General features: G+C 41.2%; 2 long non-coding RNA genes across 2 annotated transcripts in view; one reads left to right on the plus strand and one right to left on the minus strand.

The window, feature by feature from the left end:
• LOC137334656 (uncharacterized) overlaps nt 1–16236 on the minus strand; it is a 58858-nt gene extending 42622 nt beyond the window's left edge. The window contains exon 1 of the long non-coding RNA XR_010966198.1: nt 16074–16236. This is a non-coding gene — a long non-coding RNA (uncharacterized lncRNA). The remainder of the gene's footprint in view (nt 1–16073) is intronic.
• On the plus strand, nt 15161–16873 carry LOC137334655 (uncharacterized). Its single transcript, XR_010966197.1, has 2 exons — nt 15161–15272; nt 15925–16873. It is a non-coding gene; the product is annotated as an uncharacterized lncRNA (long non-coding RNA).
• The last annotated feature ends 4794 nt before the right edge of the window (nt 16874–21667 follow it).

The raw sequence follows: 21667 nt of genomic DNA on the forward strand, positions 1-21667 counted from the left end.
ACTTCAAAGCCACTGCATTAGGAATGAAGATGTAAGGATCAAGTAGATGTGAAAATGTGGTAATATGTTTGTCATTCTGTATTTAGCATGACAAGCAAATTATGGAACTGTGGAGGTATGAGTGTTTCAAGCCTTTTTGCTGATTACTTCGAAGTGTACCTCCTACTTTGACATTTAGAAATACAGATGTCCTTGAAAAGATATTTGGGGTAGAAATTGGTTGGCAAAATTGGCATCTCACAACCGATTTTGCGGTGAGACATCTCATGCTGGAAGTACGCATCAAATGCTGCCGCCGCCATACTGGTTTAGGCCTCCCTGGCAGCCACCTGAAATGAATATTAGGTTCATTAAAATATTTAAATAGGCATCCTGCGCTTTGTAAATAGGTGCTTGGGAGTGCTTGGTTCGATAATTCTTAAGACCGCCCAGAAAAACATGGCGTGAACACTCAGGAAGCAGCCTGAAGCAGTGATATTTAAAGGCATCCCCACTTCCATTAAGGTAAATCTCTCAATAGTCATTTTTGGCTGCTGGGGATTTTTGGAGCCATTTTTTGGCTGCTTTGACTGAGTTTGGAAAGTCTTTAATACTAATAGTTTTTGGTCACGTATCCTTTGGCTGCGGCTATACTCTGTCGCTTCACTGACTGCAGGAGTACTGGGAAAGATGAGAATGTCGCTGGGATTGCCATTGAGGTTGCCACATCAGGGGGAACAGCAACAACATGACAGCACAGACCTGCAGAGGGCCAAAGAAGAGAGAGCAGGAGGCAAAGACAAACAAGGCCTAACAGCATGCAGGTGTATCGCAACAGGATGTCTCACCTCAACATAACAGAGGAGCAGTGTATGAGGAGGCTGAGCTTCAGCAGGCAGGCAGTCACTGACCTGTGTTATCTGTTGCAGCAGGAATTGGAGCCAAACACCGAGCACACACAGCACTGCCTGTGGCTGTGAAGACTACAGTGGCCCTCAACATCTATGCCACAGGCTCATTCCAGGTGGGAACAGGTGACATGGTTGGTGGAGGAGGATTCAATCGTGGCTTTCAAAAGGGAATTGGATAAGTACTTGAAGGAAAAAATTTGCAGGGCTACAGGGAAATGATGGGGGATTGGGACTAGCTGGATTGCTCTTGCAGACAGCTGGCACGGGCTCGATGGGCCGAATGGCCTCCTTCTGTGCTGTAACCATTCTATGATTCTATGATAAGCAACATCAGTCAGTTTGCTTTCCATGCATCTAGCAGGTGATGGATGCCCTCTTTGCAAGGAAACAACAATACATCACCTTCCCAATGCAGGCTGCTGATCAGGCAGACAGAGCTGATCTGTTCACATCGCTGGCTGCAATTCCCCAGGTGCAAGGCCTCATTGACTTCACACTTGTTGCCCTGCATTGTCCACATCAAGAACCAGCCATGTTTTATAACGGAAAGGAGTTCCACTCCCTGAATGTTCAGCTGGTCTATGACCACAGGTAGCAAATAATGGAGGTCGGTGTCCAATTTTTTGTCAGTAGTCATGATGCCTTCATACTGCGCCAGTCCTCAATTTCTTCCCCCCCCCTCCGCCCCCCCCCCCCCACCGTCTTCCACCCAGATCAGTGGGTGTCAGGCTGGCTCTTTGGAAAAAGGGGTATTCTCACGACACCTGGCTTATGACTCCTGGCAGGAACCTGGGCACAGACACTGAGCACTGATACAATAAGAACCATATACAAACCATAGGTGTCCTCAAGCAAAAGTGCCTAGACTGATCCAGACAAGTCCTGCAATATAGCCCTGAGTGGGTCTCCAGATTTGTTATGGTTTGCTGCAAGTTATATAATTATACAACTCAGAGGGGCCAAGTCTTGCAGCTGCCATTAGAGGATAAGTTGGAGGAGGCAGATGAAGAAGAGAAAGACTAAGGCCAAGCAATGCTACCAGCTGCCACAGCTGTAAGATAACAAACTATTGAGAAAAGATTCTTTTAAGCAAACCCTTCCCCCAGCACATCAACAGTCCCACCTACCGTCTGACCCACTTTAGCCGCCTTCTGAATGCCCTCAAACACTACTCCTCATGGGTCTTCCTCTTACAGAATGAAGAAAATGAAGACCAACATCAATGCAAAAAAAAACCCTCTTTTCTTCACATATTGTACAGTCTAGATTTAACAAATTTTCCTGCTCTTAATGTTGAAATAAAATTACTCGAGTGCAATCCCTCTGTGCTCTTTTACCTATTCTAGTGCTCCTACAACGTGCTCCCTAGGATGATCCTGGAGCAGTAGGCGGTTTTGGATGAAGAGTACAAGACACAGAAATATTTAACCTTATAGTCTCCTGTTCTTAACCATATAAAAATGTTAAAAACCATGTTAAAAATATATTCACAGAATCCCAAATTTTCTTTGCAATTTTTTGAATTTGGCATTGGAGGTAAAATTTGCACATTGCTGAATCCGAAGATTTTATTATTACCTCAATTGTCAACGTGTGAGATCCCAAGACTGCCAGAGACCATTTAGATTTTTGCCTGGGCAATAATCTGGTGGGGTAGATCGCCTGTCTTTTATAGAACCCTCCTGATTTCAATTGAATGAAAATCAGGCCAGCTTTTTAAAGAAAATGGGACCCACCTTGCCAGACTACCTCCCAGGTGGTGAAGATGAAAATGTGCCCCATTTTTTTTAAAGGAAATGGTCAATCCAAATCTGAAATGAACCAAGTTGGACAAAATTCAGGTATAGATTTATGAACCTATATTGGCCCAATTGGGTTCAGAAAGATCTCGCACCTTGTCCGTTGCATCTAATGAGAGAAGACATATCTGAGAAACTGAATGTTAACAATGTGAAACTTTTTAAATGGCCAATGTTGTTCAAGCTCACAAATACTGGTTTATAGTAAAGAAGCAGAATGCATTACTTCAGCCTGTGGAATAACTTCAAATAAAAGACCAATTTATAACCTGCTGATCTGCTGTAAATATTTTACAGGCAACCTCAATAACTGAATTATTTTAAAACCCTCATAAATATTGTCAAAGTAGAACAGTGATACTAATAAAGGAACGAGCTGCTTGCTGTGCAGAAAAAAGCGATCTAAATGTAGAAAGGAGGTTAAGTTCTCAATTGACTTTCATGGTTACTAAGTAGGGTCTTATTACCCATTGGGAATGTCTCAAATGAAAAAGCTTGCAAGCATCTGTAACCGATCAGTGTCAAGTATGGTAAATGCTACTTACAAAAATGTTCTAAAGGATTTAAATAGGTATTGCTACCACAAGGAGTAGTTGAGGCAACTAGCAAAGATGCATTTAAGGTTAAGCTAGATAAACATGAGGGAGAAAGGAATAGAATGGCATGCTGATAGAGTTAGATGAAGTAGGGAGGGAGGAGGCTCGTGTGGAGCATAAACACCGGCATGGACCTGTTGGGCCGAATGGCCTGTTTCTGTGCTGTACATTCTATGTAATTCTATGTATAATTTTGTTCTGTGCTATGAACACAACAATTTTGCACAGCAATCAATTGCAGATAGAGAATAACATAAATCCATAGTAACCAATCCAGTAGCATATTCAGAATTAAAAACGGAAATTGATGGAAAACAGTCAGCAAGTCAGGCAGCATCTGTTGACAGAGAAACAGATTTCTTTCTCCACAGATACTGCTCATATTTCCAGCATCCACAGTATTTTGCTTTTGTTTTAGCATGTTCAGAGTGTTAGGTGTTCATTCACCTGGGCTTCCATTGGTGTATAAAGCTTATTACCATTTTTGATTAACAATTTGTGGGAAAACTCTGAAGCAAATTTAGTGAAATGTCATGATAAAAAAACAATTCCAGTCTCTTGTTATTGTGAATTTTTTCCCAGGTCCTGGCTGAAACTCCATTAAAGTTAGCAGGGGAGTGAGAAAAACCATTAAGATGAAACCTTGATAAGAACTGTTCTGTTGGTTCACAAAAATTTGTAAAGCTGAGGTTGTCCTACGTTTATTCCTTATCTATATGAAATGTAAACCCCAGTGATAATTGAAAGATACACTGGTAGCAATGAAATATAAAGATAATTTTACAAATAGGAATGGCAGCTTAAGAAAGCAACAAATGGATGAATTATTGTATAAAACTTTCTCACAATTGAATTAACTTTTGAATCTTCCACCGTAATACCATATTTTTTGATTCTATAACTCCTATTGTAGTGTTATTACCTCATGCTTGCAGTGTGTTCGGATATTGTCTACCTGACAACACACAGTGCCTATGACACACATACTATTTGTCAAGCAATCAGAGAGAAGTGCTGATGCTAGTTTTGTAGAGTTCATTTTCCAATTGAAGATCTAAGAATCTGGGGGCAGTGTGGGGTGTCTCTGGGGAAAAATAACAGAAAAATACAAACATATGAAAAAGGACAGGAAAAGACCAACTGGTCCATCAAGCCTGTCCCATTCTACATGGTGCAACCTATCTATGTGCTCCATCAATCCCATCCCACCAACCACTCCACAGTCACGCAGTCTCCCGGGAGAGGCAAGAATCCAGAGACAAAAAACCTTACCCAACTTAGCAAAGAAATTCTGGGAAATTCCTCTCTGACACCTAAAGGCAAGCTCCAGGAGACCATGGTGATTGGTATCACTAATCCCCATTAAATCTTCTATAAATCAAGATGTCTTCTACTTACAGGAACTTGCCCTGTTCTCTTTTGAATGCTTGCAGCAAATCCACACTCACAAAATGCAAATATACAGCCCAATACATGTGCACTCATATATTAGATATCCAAACACTATCAATTATTTTTTGTTTCAACACACGTTATAAACACCAGGTGGTGCTACAACACCTTTGAAACCAGAATAGTTTGTCTTGGTATCTCTGTAAGGATCTTAAAGAAATATTTCAAATATTTTCAATAACAGCATGATTATATTTTAATGACATTAAAATTTGACTAATCAATCGCCTGAAGTAGTGTTCTCAGGGTAAAGTACCAATTCAGTGAGACAGTGAAAGGTAGCACTTATGATTCCCTACAAATTAAACTTCCAATGCTGGCATAGCGATCGGGGCAGGGTGTATGGGATTTAGGAGTTTTGAGGAAGGGGATCCATGGGCCTTCACGTGCTGAGGAAATCTGCAAAGATGCCTCCTGGACTTAGATGACTATTATAAAAGTTGGCTGAAGGAGATAGGTTACTATCACTGAAAAAAGATGGTAAGGACATGTTCTAAAATAAAGAACTGAATAGTTGAAGATCAAACTAGTGGATCCTTTAAGTTGAACTAAAAACATATGATGTAAAAGTGAGGAAGCAGTGAAGGAAATAATAGGTAAGTGGAAACTATAATGCTTATCATACATCTGTGTATTAATTGGCTGTCTCATTTCCATACATAAATCTGAATTTTGCTAATCTCTTTCCTGTTGACTTAAAATATTGATTTGGTGCATTATATTTATCCTGCATTATAAATCGAGATATGGGAGCTTTGCATGCTAAAAACTAACTTTTGAAAACTTTCCCAATGGAAATTGGATGCCTGTACTATTGGTATCAAGGCAGGAACAAGCGTAATGTGCCAAACTGACTGTCTGGCTTGAATTTTTCACTCGCTCTCCCTGATGTTTTAGAGGTTCTGGAAAATTGCTCAGGTGTGTGTCCTCACTTCCTATTGCGCTCCACATATCCCACTCCCTGGGCTGAACGGCAGACATTGCCTTTTAAATCTAATGAAATTGTGCAAATGAGCTCGCCAATGTATTTCCCACAATTCATATAATTTAAATGCTGATAGGCTCAGGCATCCAGCATTCTATGGTTGGCAGAGTGCTGGCCCAATAATTTTTTCCTGCAGCCAGCATCTGTACAAGCACTCACAGAGCAATGCCTTGCACAGGCTGAAGAGGGCAACAAAAACTGAAAATAAAATTACACTTTAACCTGCAACACAGAGACATTCAAATGCTGCAGCTGGTCTCCAAGACCATTCTCCAGAGATCAGATAATTCAGTATAGAGCAGATATCAAATCTGGGATCATCCTCGTCTGTTTGGCTCAGCTACTCTTTGCCTTAATCCGCTGAGCTATCAATGGATGGAATTTTTTCCATGACTTTTTATGCACTTATATTCAACATTTTTTCTTGAATACTTGCAAAAGTTACAGTCTCATTATCCACATTATGTAAGATCCTGTAACATTTTTACCCTATTAAAGCCTTGTTTTAAATGTCAGTTTATGAACAGTGAAGCTAAGTAGTCACTTAGACAGTGAAATATCTGTTTTAGTAGCAGTCAGTGCCAGAAGTAACCATAAGTGATAGCTTCTGGAAAGTCCAAATGGTCTCTTTATTTTTAGATGATTTGCGAAGAAAAAGTTATACTTTTAGAACACTGTTCTTAAACCATTACCAAAGAAAGAACTCTCCAGTTAGCAAGAGGAAATCTGTACATCTGATAGGTGAACTTATGATTCCCATTTGGAATACAGATTTTTTTCTTCTTCCTGTCTGTTAATGGAACTGCTGAGCATGACTTTCTGCGAATTGGTCCTTAGCTGCGGGTAGGCTGACAGACATAGTGACTGATATTGCTGATTCAGTACAGTATGGCACAGTTAACCTTGTTGCTATAAAAGAGGTCAGCACAACATGCCAAGGTGCATAGCACTGGCTATGGAAACCTGACCCTCAGTGCTAAAATTAGTTTAGCCAAGGCAACAGAACATAATAAACTTTAATCTGGCCATATGTTGCTAGCAACTGTAGAGAATTACAGGGTTTTCTTTTAGATTTTATTTCTTTTTTTGATAGTTAAATAATTCTAATTAGGAATATTTACAAACTAATCCATAAAAGTAATTTATTTTGAATACAATAGTCTTGTTTTTACTTTTCATGTTCATTGCTTTAAAAAGAAATCCTCCAATTTTTCCCCATCTCTTTCGTCTTCTCTTAAAGATCCTAACATCCATATTGGAGTGCAGAGCAGTGACTAATGGCAACGCATCAAGTGGCCATTCTTCATTTGTAACCTTGTCATTTAATTTTGGCAGGATATTCACCCATAACAGAATTTATTCTCTGTATGCCTCAATACCACACTGGATAATGTATTTACTCACTGACGGGGAGATAAAGTAATATTTCAGGAACATAATGATAAAGCAGAATTGTCCACTGTTGTTTAAGGGAAGTTGCAAAATCTTACAATAGGGAGAGCCTTATTTTGTATGGTGCTGCATGAAAGAAGGCATGACAAAATAATGATCAATAGTTAACTTAGCCTGATTGGCCCCCACGTGCCAAGATACCACAAACTTTATCTATAGACAATGTTGCATCAAGCTGGGAATGACCATGGGGAACTTCCTTCACACCAAGTACCAAACAGGGCTATCCTCCTCAAAACCATCTCAGGCAGCACTTCAACAGTCATTAAACATGGGGTCAGGTGCTGGGCTGCATTGTCTCTTGCACGCAAACTCATGTTTGCACCTTGGATTTTCTTTCACTTAATTTTTGCCTGTCACTACTTATTCATCTCCTCCTTCAGCCTTGGAAAAGGTTGCTATGCCTTTTGAGCCTTTCCAGAGGCTATCAGAATTTTTGTCACCCCATTTTGATCCTTTCCTTTAATTGTCTTGATCCCCCTTTAAGTTAACTTAGATGTGGAGATGCCAGTGATGGACTGGGGTGTACAAATGTAAGGAATCTTACAACACCAGGTTATAGTCCAACAGTTTTATTTGAAAATCACAAGCTTGTGATTTTCAAATAAAACTGTTGGACTATAACCTGGTGTTGTAAGATTCCTTACATAAGTTAACTTACACACAGTTTCCCACTCCTGCCACTAGTCACATCAAAATTCACACCTGGAGCTATGTTAATGAGCTAACCTCAGAAAGTAGAGTGTAATCATCACACCTCAATTTGGGTCTGTCTGACCGTCTGGGTCTGAACTGCACCCATATTCAAAAACCTAGACTTCCAAATAAGATTTTTATGAGTTAGCTATTCAACACTGGGACCAGATGGACAGCAATGGCCTTTTCTGCTTCTGTACATTCCTAAGTTCCGCGTTTAGAAATAGCTGTGTTAAATTGCATGTCTTGCTTCTACTGAGTAATACCCACCACATTTAGCTACTGTCACATAGCCAGTCACTGGGCACTGAATCGAGATGTAACAGCTGATCTGTGAATGACAGTGCCACTGAATCTAAAACTAATCTTGAGTTAATCAGCAGAAGCTGAAAGTACAGAACAGACTGGAACGATTTCATTCTTAAGAAACAGCTGCCAACTGCAAACCATAGAAGGAGGGAGGAATTGGGCTCTAGCATGATTGCAAAATCAATTAAAAAGTCCACTTGTCTTCAAACCTAGAGGTGTTGGGTTTGGCTAATGTCATGTGAGTAATGTGCCTTAAAAAATATTCAGTACCAAACTTTATTTCATCAGATCATTTTAAGCCTAAAATTAATGTATTCTTTACTTTAAACTAATTCCAGCAGACCATCTTATTTCTAATTTCCAATAAATAATATAGAAAGCACAGCATTTACAGTATATTGCAGTGCAAAACTGTTGCATAATGTATTTATTCAATTATCATTGTATAAAAAAACTTCCACCATCTGGCTTATTTAATGCCTGTTACCAGTATTTACTTATAGAAAGGAAAGAAATTATTAACTGTCTTGATATATATCACTATAGTGATGAAGCAATGTAATGTGGGGGAAATATCGGAAGAAGAGTAGAAGATTTTTTCCATGCCTGTGTGTTTATACAGCTCCTATAACTCTGATTTGATAGCAATTAGGTGAGCTAGAAGTTAGTTACTTGTTGTTTTAAACATATTTTTTAAACCTTTAGACATCACAGTTCGGTTTATTTTAACTAGTACTATATATTTTATTAAACTAAAATGTCTCCACTGTTTGATGAATTTTTAAAAATCTGAGGCAGATTTTCCCGTTCTTGCACATGGGGCAATTGAACGCACTGAATACAGGAAGATCAGTTGGCTCCTTTACAGGTATGTGCCCTCCACTCCTAATTTTCCTGTATTCTCTGTGCCCCGGTGATCTGATAGCACCAGCTGCAGAAACAGTTCTCCAGTTCTGTTACCATCAAGACACATGGCAAATTCAGTAACTTGAGCAAAGGATTGGGTTCTCAACCTAGACGTTTGCCAGTCTGAAGTATATCCTTCCACTGTGATTTGAACGTGCCTGCCCTTTATTGGAGAAATTTTGCCAGGTCTTGCCTCAGTTACAATGAGTTGTGGATGACAGCTGAGCATTCAACCGCCAGACTTGGTGAAGGGCGCACAAGGAAAAACTCTCCTGTTTTGTTCAAGCACACCTCTGTCAGATGATCATAAAGCAGCACTGCCAAAGGCAATGGCCCAGAATATCCTCCCCTTTTGACTGGAGGAGAAAAACATAACAGCTAGAGGTACAATGGCAAGCTAAAGGGGAATTATTCATTCACCTATATTTAGAGGGCATCAAAATATGCATAAAGATGCAGATTATAAACATTGGGTTTTACAGTACTACCGGTGCATTTGACACGAAAGAAATTTACAATTTTAATCATTATTACACTGTTGGTCCAGGACATGGCAGCAATCCAAGAGTTAAAAATATTTGATTCTAGAACAGGGCAGAAGTCAAGCATAGCGGCAGCAGAGGAACCCGTCTCTGCTGGGTTTCTACCCTGGAAATAGCCATGGCAAATTTTGTCTTGACTTAAGTGTGGGGGCATGTCTGGGGGCATTCCTGAGCTCCCCCAGAAATCCCACCTGATATATGCTGTAAGGCCCAGCGATACTCACTGGGATGGACCCCTGCCTCTAAATATGTTAACCACCCCGGGATATGTTCAGCCAGAATTTCTACTCTTAGTGATCGCATTTATGAATTCATTCAGAATTGTATTTTCACCTGGATGAGCTATAAGTGTGTCTTGAGGCCTTTTTGGCGATGTTCAGACTAGAAAAGACCAGTATTGGCAGTAAATAGAGGTTGAGATGTTTGACCAGGTGGCTAAATGGAGCTTAAAAATTATGCTGTTTACCTGTTCACCCTATTATGTGACCATATCAACCTTTATGCTTCTAGGTCCTGATTGGCTGAAAACCAGCATTTAGAGGTGGTTTTCAGTCAATGAATGGCATGAATTTTAGAATTAGTACAAAATAGACCGTTTGTATCCAGGAATTAACCATTTTAATCTTGAAAGTGGAAAAATGGTTATAGAAATTAGGTGCAAATGAAGTTAAAACAATCAATATTAAGAGCAAGAAATGGGAAAGCAAAGTGAGAAATGAAGGGTTGATTTTAACTTTCAGTGGTGCTGGAAAACAGGCAGGAGCAATCGGCCACGTGTATACACCCACCCTGATTTCCCTTTCCATTGACTTCAATTACCATACAATCAGTCACCAGGGTGAAGTTTGAATGGAAGGTGTCACTCATAAAGAAGCTGGTTGGAGAGGTGGACAATCAGACAAGGACCTGAGTTGAATAGAAACCATTGCAGATGGAGGAGGAAAAAGAACAGGAACTAAAGGAAAATCGCAAAGGGAGACGAAAGGTGAGTCGTCAGGAAGGGCCTTGTGCAGATGGTCATGGTTGTGAAAGCTCCCTTGTCAGTACAAGGACTCTGTGATGATTGAGTGAAACAAAAGAAGGGAGGGATGTGTAATATTGCATAGTACTGAACATGTGCTGGTAGTGTGAGGAGTTCTGGGAAAGGAAGTGATGACGTAAAAAGGTCAAAGGGGTTCCACCACTTTGCTTGTGCCATGTGGTTGCTGTGTGTGTGTTGAACTACCAAATAAAGTGTTTGTTCCTTTTATAAGAAGTGTCTAATTACTCCTGCAGTACCAACACACTATAGTCATAAAAAGGGAAATCTCTTCATTGCAGCCCAACCTGTTATTTGAACATATGGATGGAGTCCTGCTCCTCAGCAGATAGTATTTCATATGTATCCACAGCTGCGGTTATAGTGTACTACTGGTAGATGCAGAGTGCCAAGCACAACTGGCAAGACCCAAGTTATACTGCTGGCTTACATGCATGCACGGAGCTCCACTTCACATCAGTAGATTTTTAATAGTTTGAGAATGTGGGTAGGAGCATCTGCTTTCTGAAAACTTCAAAATAGACCCTGCAATAATTCTATTAGGTGCCCAGAAGCTCCAACAGACCATTTGAGCACTTTTCAAACCTGGCTTTGCACCTCACTGGAGTTATACTCCACATGGTGTCATGCCCAAGTGGTGTGAAACGGCTTCTTGGAGGCCCATCTTATTCCACTTGGCTTTAGCTTGTTCTAGTGTCATCAATTCCAGAGTAATGCTGCACTTTGGCATCGATGTACAGCTGAAACCACTTTGCATCAACGCAAAAGTGGCAATATAACTGTATCCAAGAAGGCCATTTTTGTAAAGGGGGGGGGGGGTGGAGAGGAGTACTGCAGAGTTATGGTCAATTAGATTTTTTTTGGTGCTATTTGAAAAATGGTAAATTAGAATCTGTTGTCAATTATTGGCTTACGGCAGTAATTGGTCACCGCAGTATTACATTAACTGATTACCATGAGCAGAAAATACGCTTTAGTTATTTGCAAGTAAATATAATGCCACTCTGGGGCGCCAACAAGTGACACCACTTACCATCCTATGCTCACCACTTCACACAAAATTTATGACCCTGAGTAGTGCAATATACATTAATACTTTGATGCTGTAGCATGTTTGCAATAACTTACTAACATTACAATATTTTAATTTGCTCCAAGAAAATACAAATTCAGAAGTGTCCTGTGGTTTTCTGTACATTTTCCCTATTCTTTATAACATGCTTCTATCGGGAAACAATGTTTTTAAACATTGAGAGCTCTTCTGTACTGGAACAGTTAATCTCCCAGTTGATTTTTCAAGCCACTTCAATTAGTTTTGCTTGATTTCTCTTACTATTCAGGATCACTTTCACTGACATTACATTATTACAGAGAGATCAGGTTTGCAAAACAAGGTTGCCATCTGTACCTCGTTATTAAGGCATTCTTCAAAACTGGGGTGCAATCCAGACTCTGCTTTATTTAAGTAACATCATCAGGCATAATATCCCTGGACAACACATGGTGCCAGCTGGCATGCAGCTGTGAAAGGTGATGCAGCTGATTTGAATTCCAGCCCATTTTCTCAATGTCCTTTGCTACGTGTGGATATTGGGTGCTAATTCCACAGGAATACAATGATGTAGTTCAATTTAATGAAAATATTACAAAAATTTCATCTATTGCTTGTTATTCCTAATAAATTATTTCTGTGTGCCAAAGGAGGAGATTGCGGGGGCTCTAACACATATATTCAGAACCTCTCTGGCCACAGGGGATGTGCCAGAGGACTGGAGAACCGCTAATGTAGTACCATTATTCAAGAAGGGGAGTAGGGAAAAACCGGGGAACCACAGGCCAGTGAGCCTAACATCAGTGGTAGGAAAATTATTGGAAAAAATTCTGAAGGACAAAATTAGTCTCCACTTGGAGAAGCAAGGATTAATCAGGGATAGTCAACATGGCTTTGTCAAGGGAAGATCATGTCTGACTAATTTGATTGAATTTTTTGAGGGGGTGACTAGGCGTGTGGATGAGGGTAACGCAGTGGATGTGGTATACATGGATTTCAGTAAGGCCTTCGATAAAGTCCCGCACAGGAGACTGGTCAAGAAGGTACGAGCCCATGGAGTCCAGGGTGCCTTGGCACTTTGGATACAAAACTGGCTTAGTGGCAGAAGGCAGAGGGTGATGGTCGAAGGTTGTTTTTGTGACTGGAAGCCTGTGGCCAGTGGGGTACCACAGGGATCTGTGCTGGGCCCTTGCTGTTTGTGGTCTACATTAACGACTTGGATATGAATGTAAAAGGTATGATCAGTAAGTTCGCTGACGATACAAAAATTGGTAGGGTGGTAAATAGCGAGGAGGATAGCCTCAGTCTGCAGGACGATATAGATGGGTTGGTCAGATGGGCGGAACAGTGGCAAATGGAATTTAACCCGGAAAAGTGCGAGGTGATGCACTTTGGAGGGACTAACAAGGCAAGGGAATACACAATGAATGGGAGGACCCTAGGCAAGACAGAGGGTCAGAGGGATCTTGGTGTGCAAGTTCACAGATCCCTGAAGGCGGCAGAACAGGTAGATAAGGTGGTAAAGAAGGCATATGGGATACTTGCCTTTATTAGCCGAGGCATAGAATATAAGAGCAAGGAGGTTATGATGGAGCTGTATAAAACACTGGTTAGGCCACAGCTGGAGTACTGTGTGCAGTTCTGGTCGCCGCACTACAGGAAGGATGTGATCGCTTTGGAGAGGGTGCAGAGGAGATTCACCAGGATGTTACCAGGGCTGGAGCGCTTCAGCTATGAAGAGAGACTGGGAAGATTGGGTTTGTTTTCCTTGGAGCAGAGGAGGCTGAGGGGGGACATGATTGAGGTGTACAAAATTATGAGGGGCATAGATAGGATGGATACTCAGGAGCTTTTTCCCTTCGTTGAGGGTTCTATAACAAGGGGGCATAGATTCAAGGTAAAAGGCGGGAGGTTTAGAGGGGATTTGAGAAAGAACTTTTTCACCCAGAGGGTGGTTGGAGTCTGGAACTCACTGCCTGAGAGGGTTGTGGAGGCAGGAACCCTCACAACATTCAAGAAGCATTTGGATGAGCACTTGAAATGCCATAGCATACAAGGCTACGGACCAAATGCTGGAATATGGGATTAGATTAGACTGGGCTTGATGGCCGGCGCGGACACGATGGGCCGAAGGGCCTCTATCCGTACTGTATAACTCTATGACCTTTTCTCATTCTTACTTATAATACTGTGATACATGGTATAAGAAGTGCTATTAGGTTTCCAAGTAGCCACATTATTTAGTTTTTTATTTTATGCAAAGCATGCCAACTAACTTAGCCAATCCTGTAATTAAAGTTTGAGTGTCACTGGAAATGTAATAATTAAGCTGTTAAATGTGCCTAATTTGTTAACTAGAATGATCTAATCAGCAAAATCAGATTTTTTGCTTATCTGGCCCATTTACATGTGTAAAAAAAGACAATGATAAATGATGACTAATTTGAATTACCACATAATTTGTCATTTTCAGACATCATGGATGAAGATTTTTGCTGTTCACAGTGAAATCGTAAACACAGCTAAACATAGCAAACAGTGGAGTTCTTTCCCTCTCCAAGCATATACGTGAAGCATGATATTAGTAATGGCATAAAACTGACAGGATGTTAACTCCATCTGAAGATTCAATTGCACCTTTTATTGTTTCAACGATTCCCCATTCTCTATGTGGAACACATGGTCAGGGTTGAATTATGTCATTTGTAATGTTAGGTTAATTGCCTTGAATTTTCACTCGAATATCTTTGGGGTATGGGGAGAAATCTCAGCTATTTCTCGTCTTAAGAAGTTGCTTATTCACCTCTCGAGAGATTAAATTAGGGACAGTGCAAATTGTGCACAATCCGTCAGGAGGAATGGACTTGATGGATTGAAAGGAGTTTCTTGTTACATACCTGCTTATGTATATATATATATATATACAGAAGAACTTCTCCTGCTCTGCCACCATATCTTCACCGGAAGTGAGGTGGAATTCCAGTATTTTGTTCATTAATCCTTTTGGCTCTTATAAGTTTTACCACTACGTTGATTAAAGTTATAATCTTTGGGGTTTGTTAGCAAATAAATCTAAATGCTCTATCACATCATAAAATTTAGTGCAGTTAACATGCAGATATTGCCCAAAGTGCCCTCATAACTGCAAGTCTGAACATAGGACCCGAGTTTCTTGCTTCTTGTCATCAGCTGCCAGCACCCCACTGGTCATCACGTTCAATAAACAGGAGACGTTAGAGACCAACGTTTAGCAACAAAATATAGTGGCCTCGATATTAACCCCCACCACGATTGGCGGGAGACGGTCGGGGGTTAAAAAGTTAAATACGGGGAACATGACCCCAACCCGCCGTGCATGCACCCGCCATCTTTTTTAAGCCGGCGGATATTGGGGTGTTTGAGTGTCCAGCTGTGGAGAGGCGGGACACTTAATTACCATATGTAAATCAGGCTCCCACAGTGCAATTGGAAGCCTGATTTATCTGTTGCTGCACGGGTTTCCCAGAGGTTGAGAAACTCGGCAGTGAGAGAGACGGGAGCTACCGGCTCCACAAGGTAAATGCCTCTTTCAGCACTATCTCCAACCTCCCAATTGCTGGCCTCTCCCCCCACCTGATTATGGGCCTCTCCACCCTTCCCCCCCCCAGCTCCGATCACGGGTCTCTATGACCTCCCGATTGCTGGCATCTCCCTCCTCCCGATTGTGGGCCTCCCCACTCTCCGCCCCCCCCCCCCCCGGCAGCCCGATCGCGGGCCTCTCCCTCCAGCCCCGAACACGGGCCTCTATGGCCTCCCAATTGCCGAGGATCAACCCCAAGGTTTCAGCCTCCTGCCACTGGTGTTCCATCCCATCTGCCGGCCAGGCTGTAAATTTGGCCGGGTGGGAAATGGAACTAAAAAATGTCAGTGAGGTCCTGCCGTTAAGTTCGGTAGGACCGCCGCATTCCCGGCCTTGCCTTGATCTTTGGCCTCAACCACACACTCCCTGCCTACCCGTAAATATCGGGGTCAATGTTTCTGCAACTAGCCTTGGAAACATCATACCGTTGAGAATTCTTTTAATGACTGTACTTATCTCACTCACGCAGTCATCTTAGTGATGTCAATAGCACTCACAATTTAAACAAAAAATATTAAAATAAAAAGAAATAGCTAGAAGGAAAACAAAAAGGAAATTAAAGTTGATTAATTATTTAATTTTCAACAGGGATACTGATGCCTACACCACCTCTTTAAAGAGATAGCTGCTAAAATATGGTGCTGCGATAGGGCATGGAGAAAATAAATACATTTACAGCAAACACCAAGAGGTCCTGACATCTGAATTTTGGAAAAAGAAAACAAACAACTACTTACACCAAGATCAGCTACCGACTGCACAAGACACCCGTCAAGATTTAAATGAGTGGAATGTGAACAGTTTTGAAGCTGTAACTTTGTGTGGCACATGTTTCTATTAAAAATGACATGCACCAATGTTGCTACAGCTGGACTGCCATCCCACTTCTTCATCCACAATTTTTTCCTTGTAAATATTTATTTCTGCAGACAGGAAATTACGTCTGGCTACTGGCAACCTGTAATGAAGATCTTGCCAACACTGCATTTTGAAGTTTCTCTTGCTTTATTATACTCAAGTATTTATGGGACAGTACATTTTGTGCAAGTGCCCCTCCTTAGTACATTAAACAACACTTTGCTTTTACTTCCTTTGCTTTAAATGTGACAAAATATGCAAGTGAAATTCAGGCTAGATTGCTTGATCTTTTGTGTAATGAATACAAGACAAACCATATTAAGAATCTACTAATGGCAGAGAACCACAATGTAGATAGAACTGCAATTACTGGCCCTCAATGCAGTGCATTTGGCCAATAGAAATATGTAATAAACGTTTATTTTTGAAACTTGCAGCGTTTCAGTCCTGTGGAAAAGTTCTGATGATTACAAGCTTCTGCACTAATTCAAAACTGTTTTCACATTTATTTTGATCCAAGGCATACTCCAGTACCACTACCTAATCATTTGAACACAGAAGTTTGGCCAAGGTAGGCAGGATTGTAAAAATGTTATTTATTCACTGAAAATATGTAAAACAAAGATATGATTTAGCAAAAATATTGCTTTAATGCAAATTAAATCAGGGTGTATCATAATTCATTTTGTGCTAGTTAATGGGTGTTTATTTGTGGGCCTATATTTAATTAACTTTTTGCCATCTTCACACTCTGAATTGAGCATTTTACACCACAATATCATAGAAACAGATGAGGGAAGCCGTTTGGTCCAATTTATACTCATCCATCCAGAATAAAGAAAACTCACTTCTCCCCAACATGCCATGTAAATGTCTCCACTGAAAAACCGTTCCATATGTTGATCACTATTTGGATGAAGTGCTTCCTGATACCTGTTGTGAATTTTCCTTTCACCAGTTTTAACCTATGCCCTCTTGTTCTATTATCCTGGCATTTATTGAAGTAATGTTTCAGTTAAACCATATCTATGCTTATATACTTTCATAAAGTCACCTGTCAGCTGATTCTTTCAAGGCTCAGGAGCCCCACTTTCTCTAGTCTCCATGATTCAAATGTTTCTTCTTCAATATCTTGGTGACGGCAACTGAACACATTATTCAAGGTGAATCTGACCAGGACACTGTTCAGTTTTAGCATGATAGCTTCTGACTTGTACACAATTGACTTAGTAATATAATTAAGCATTCTGTTTGCTTCGTTTATTGTTGTTCCACAATTATTTGACCTGTTAAGTGCCAAAACTCCGATCACACACAGATATCTTCCCATTTCACTTTTACCTGTTTCTACACCACCCACAGTGTATTTGTGGCATCTATTTTTCCTTCCAATGTGTAATACCTTGTAATTGTCTGTATTGAATTTCATCTATCTCTAATCTGTCCATTTTCAGATTTTATCCAATTCCCTTTCTATGTCCCTGGCCTCTGCCTTTGACTCAACTGCCCATCTCTAGCATTGTTTGCAAATTTGACCAGTTTGCATTGGGTTTCTGAATCCAAATCATTAATGTAGATTAGGAACAATCGAACTCTCAGTGCCGATCCCTGAACATTCCACTCAGTCCTTCCCCCCCGGCCTCCCATCCTATCAAGTACTTATTAATTTATTTGCTTTAGCCAATCCCTTACCCACACCTACGTTTAATCTTGAATTCCCATTGCTTTCAGTTTCAGTAGCAGCCTTTCACGAAGAACTTTATCAAAGGCTTTTTGGAGATCGAAGTACACCATGTTATATGGCTTTCCACTGCCATTTGTGATGTCACTTCCTCCATAAAATCAAGGAGGTTTGTTAGACAGAATCTTGCTGTTCTAAAGCCATGTTGGCTGCTTTTTACAAAATTATTCTCATACAGGTAGCCCTCAAATTTGCTCCTGAAAATTGAAGTCCATGGGATTAAAGGGACAGTGGCAACGTAGATACGAAATTGGCTAAGGGACAGAAAGCAGACAGTTGTGGTGAATGGCTGTTTTACAGACTGGAGGGAGGTAGACAGTGGTGTTCCCCAGGGGTCACTATTAGGACCACTGCTCTTTTTTGATATATATTAATTTTGTATAATATTGGGTATACAGGATATAATTTCCAAGTTTGCAGATGACACAAAACTTGGAAATGTAGTAAACAATGAGGAGGATGGTGATAGACTTCTGGAGGTTGTAGACAGATTGGTGAAATGCGCAGGCACACGGCAGATGAAATTTAACACAGAGAAGTGTGAAGTGATACATTTTGGTAGGAAGAATGAGGAGAGGCAATTTAAGCTAAATGGTACAATTTTAAAGGGGGTGCAGGAACAGAGGGACCTGGGGGTGTATGTACTTAAATCTTTGAAGGTGGCAGGACAAGTTGAGAAGGCTGTTAAAAAAGCACACGGGACCCTTGGCTTTATAAATAGAGGCATAAGAGTGCAAAAGTAAGGAAGTTACGCTAAACCTTTATAAAACACTGGTTAGGCCCAGCTGGGGTATTGTGTCCAATTCTGGGCACCACACTTTAGGAAGGATGTCAAAGTCTCGGAGAGGGTGCAGAAGACATTTACTAGAATGGTACCAGGGTTGAGGGACTTCAGTTATGTGGAGAGACTGGAGAAGCTGGGGTTGTTCTCTTTAGAGCATAGGAGGTTAAGAGGAGAATTGATAGAGGTGTTCAAAATCATGAATGGTATTGATAGAGTAAATAAGGAGAAACTGTTTCCAATGGCAGAAGGGTCGGTAACCAGAGGACACAGATTTAAGGTAATTGGCAAAAGAACCAGAGGTGACATGGAAAAAAAAATTTACGCAGCGAGTTGTTATGATCTGGAATGCACTGCCTGAAAGGGTGGTGGAAGCAGATTCAATAGTAACTTTCAAAATGGAATTGGATAAATACTTGAAGGCCAAGGGGAAAGAGCAGGGGAGTGGGACTAATTGGATAGCTCTTCCAAAGAGCCAGCACAATGGGCCAAACGGCCTCCTTCTGTGCTGTATCATTCTATGATTCTATGATTCCATTATTTTCCCAGATATTGCTGTTGGACTCATGTGCCTGCCGTAACGTGAATCAGAATTGTCTCCTTTCTTTAATGCAGATATTATATTAACTTGTTTCCAGTCTAGTGGTACCTCCAAACATTCAGGGACTCCATTGTGATGATTATTCGCATTTGACAAATTTCAGCCCTAATCTCTCTTAGTGCCCTGGAATAGATACCATGCATCCCCGGATGCCAATTATTGTTGTTGTTGCTCCAGGCTGGTTCATGCCCTGGCACAATCCAATACTGAAGCTATGGCCCTAGTCAAATTGGCCCTCTGGCGAGCTCAGGCACCTTGTCACATAGTTACAGTGGTGAAATGGGATCATGGATTTTTGGCTCCAATCTCCCTTTGAGGATGACTGCCCACTGAGAGCATGGAATTTACCCACTGTTTTCAGCTTTGATGGACTTGGGTCAATTTGGATTAAATCAAAGTGCAGCATAGACTGAGGTTGCTTTGCATCCCTTCACAACCTATATCGTGTTTTTATTTAAATAATATAAAGCTCGCTGATTGATAGAAATATTAAAATAATGAATAGGGTGGTGCAGTGAGTTAGCATCGTCTTCCCATCTCTGTGCTATGAGTTAGAATCCAGCTATGACTGATGGGATTAAAGTTTCCCTTTCCTGCTGGTTTTAAAGGGTAGGAAATTTGAGGCTCCACTGCCAACATGGAGCCTCACTGGACACAAGCATGGGTTGAAGATAGAGCTATGTTATTGTAGCCCTGATTCCAAGTCCTGCACTTGGACCAGTGAGGTTGCATACAGGCAGTGGCGCCTTACAATTCCTACACCTGAAGGTCATATAGCATAAGTCCATAATGTAAAGCTGCATATAATTCAAGAGAATTAACACTAAATTGGCAACCTTATGAGAGTATGGTAGCTTGTTATAGACTCCTGGCTATTACATCCCCACCCCCAACTTCAATAAAAAAATTGGCATTAAGTCTGCTGGATAAGAGCAATATAAAATATGGTATGGATTTGTGTGAGGCCATGTAGTTTTCAGTGGCAGGAAGCTTGTGGCAGGATGTTACCTTTACACATCTAAAACATAAGCATATCCATGCTGCTGGTTTCACAGCACTGCAAAGATTCCTCAGGTTAAAGGATTGTGTTCAGTCCTCTGCCCTGTAAACATAGATTTCTAGTCATTGTCGGCCCTTGACAAGTCTGCTAAATTTAAAGCTGTATATTGAGCCGTAAGCATATGATGAAATAAACACCTCCCTCCACCCCCTCCCCGACAACAATATGTGCTTCTGTACAAAATACACTCGTGCTGTTTCTGTCAGTGTAAGCATTCTCTCAGTGGTGCGTGGTATGTCATCTATTTTAGTCCTGCAGTGGCTCCACACAAAAAGAAACATGATATTCCTGCATTAAATTACTGAAACCATGTATGGAAAGAAAGCACCTGCTTTGCTCTAACCTTGGTAAAACACAACAGTTCGCTAAACACACAGAGGCAAAATTACAGTGCTCAAAGTAGAGCATAAAGATAAATTTATACTAGTGGATCTCCAGCAGCATTACTCATGGGTAGTCTTCGGTCTGAACATGTGATGATTAGCTGCTAACCTGGCTTGTGCCTTTAAGATCACTGCTCTAAGTAAGTAGGTAATTCAAGGTAATTGTAGCTGAGGTCGATCAAAGGGCAGTTGTAACAGCTTATAAATTTCAGACTCCAAGATCAGTAGCTGACTATCTTTTTTTTAAAGATTTTTTAGCATCTGTAACAACATGTGACATCTAGTGTGTGGGTTGATGGATGTGTGCTAGGTGCAAGAAAAATGAAGGGCCCAAAATTCCATGGGCCTTTGATACCGGTGTAATGGTCGGGATCTGCTCACAGGTGACCTAATTTAAATGTTCCTGGTGGGCACCTGTGCCACGAGGGGTCCCTCTCGAAGGCCCGTCTGCCCCAAGAGGCTGCAAAGTGTGGCAGAGTGCACTGGTGCTGAGGGGAAGCCAAGTTCTCTTCCCCCCTCCCACCTCCCGAAATATGTTGCACTATAAGGGGGCTGAGAAAAACTTTTAAATTACAAAAATTCTGAGGGTTCAGGCCATGTCCTAGACTGTGTCCCCCAAAATGGTCCCACTTCTCCTGATCGACAGGCCAGTACACCAACTTTATCTTGATGTAACGACCCGCAGATGTCCCACCATGCCAGGAATAAGCAGTCCCTGCCTCCGGCCTTGCACCCTCCTACATTACGGGCCTTGTTTGGGGCAAGTGAGGTTGCTGCCTTGAGTCAGCCTCTGTGGAAACTGCTGGAGAAGGCTGGGACCTGGCAAACCAGAGTCTCGGCCTAATTCACGGCTCTTCTGGCAAAGTTACAGCTGGAGTGTGGCAGAAGGGCTGCAGATATTTAGTCC

This window comes from Heptranchias perlo, chromosome 18 (assembly GCF_035084215.1).
Source record: "Heptranchias perlo isolate sHepPer1 chromosome 18, sHepPer1.hap1, whole genome shotgun sequence".
Lineage (NCBI taxonomy): Eukaryota > Metazoa > Chordata > Chondrichthyes > Hexanchiformes > Hexanchidae > Heptranchias > Heptranchias perlo.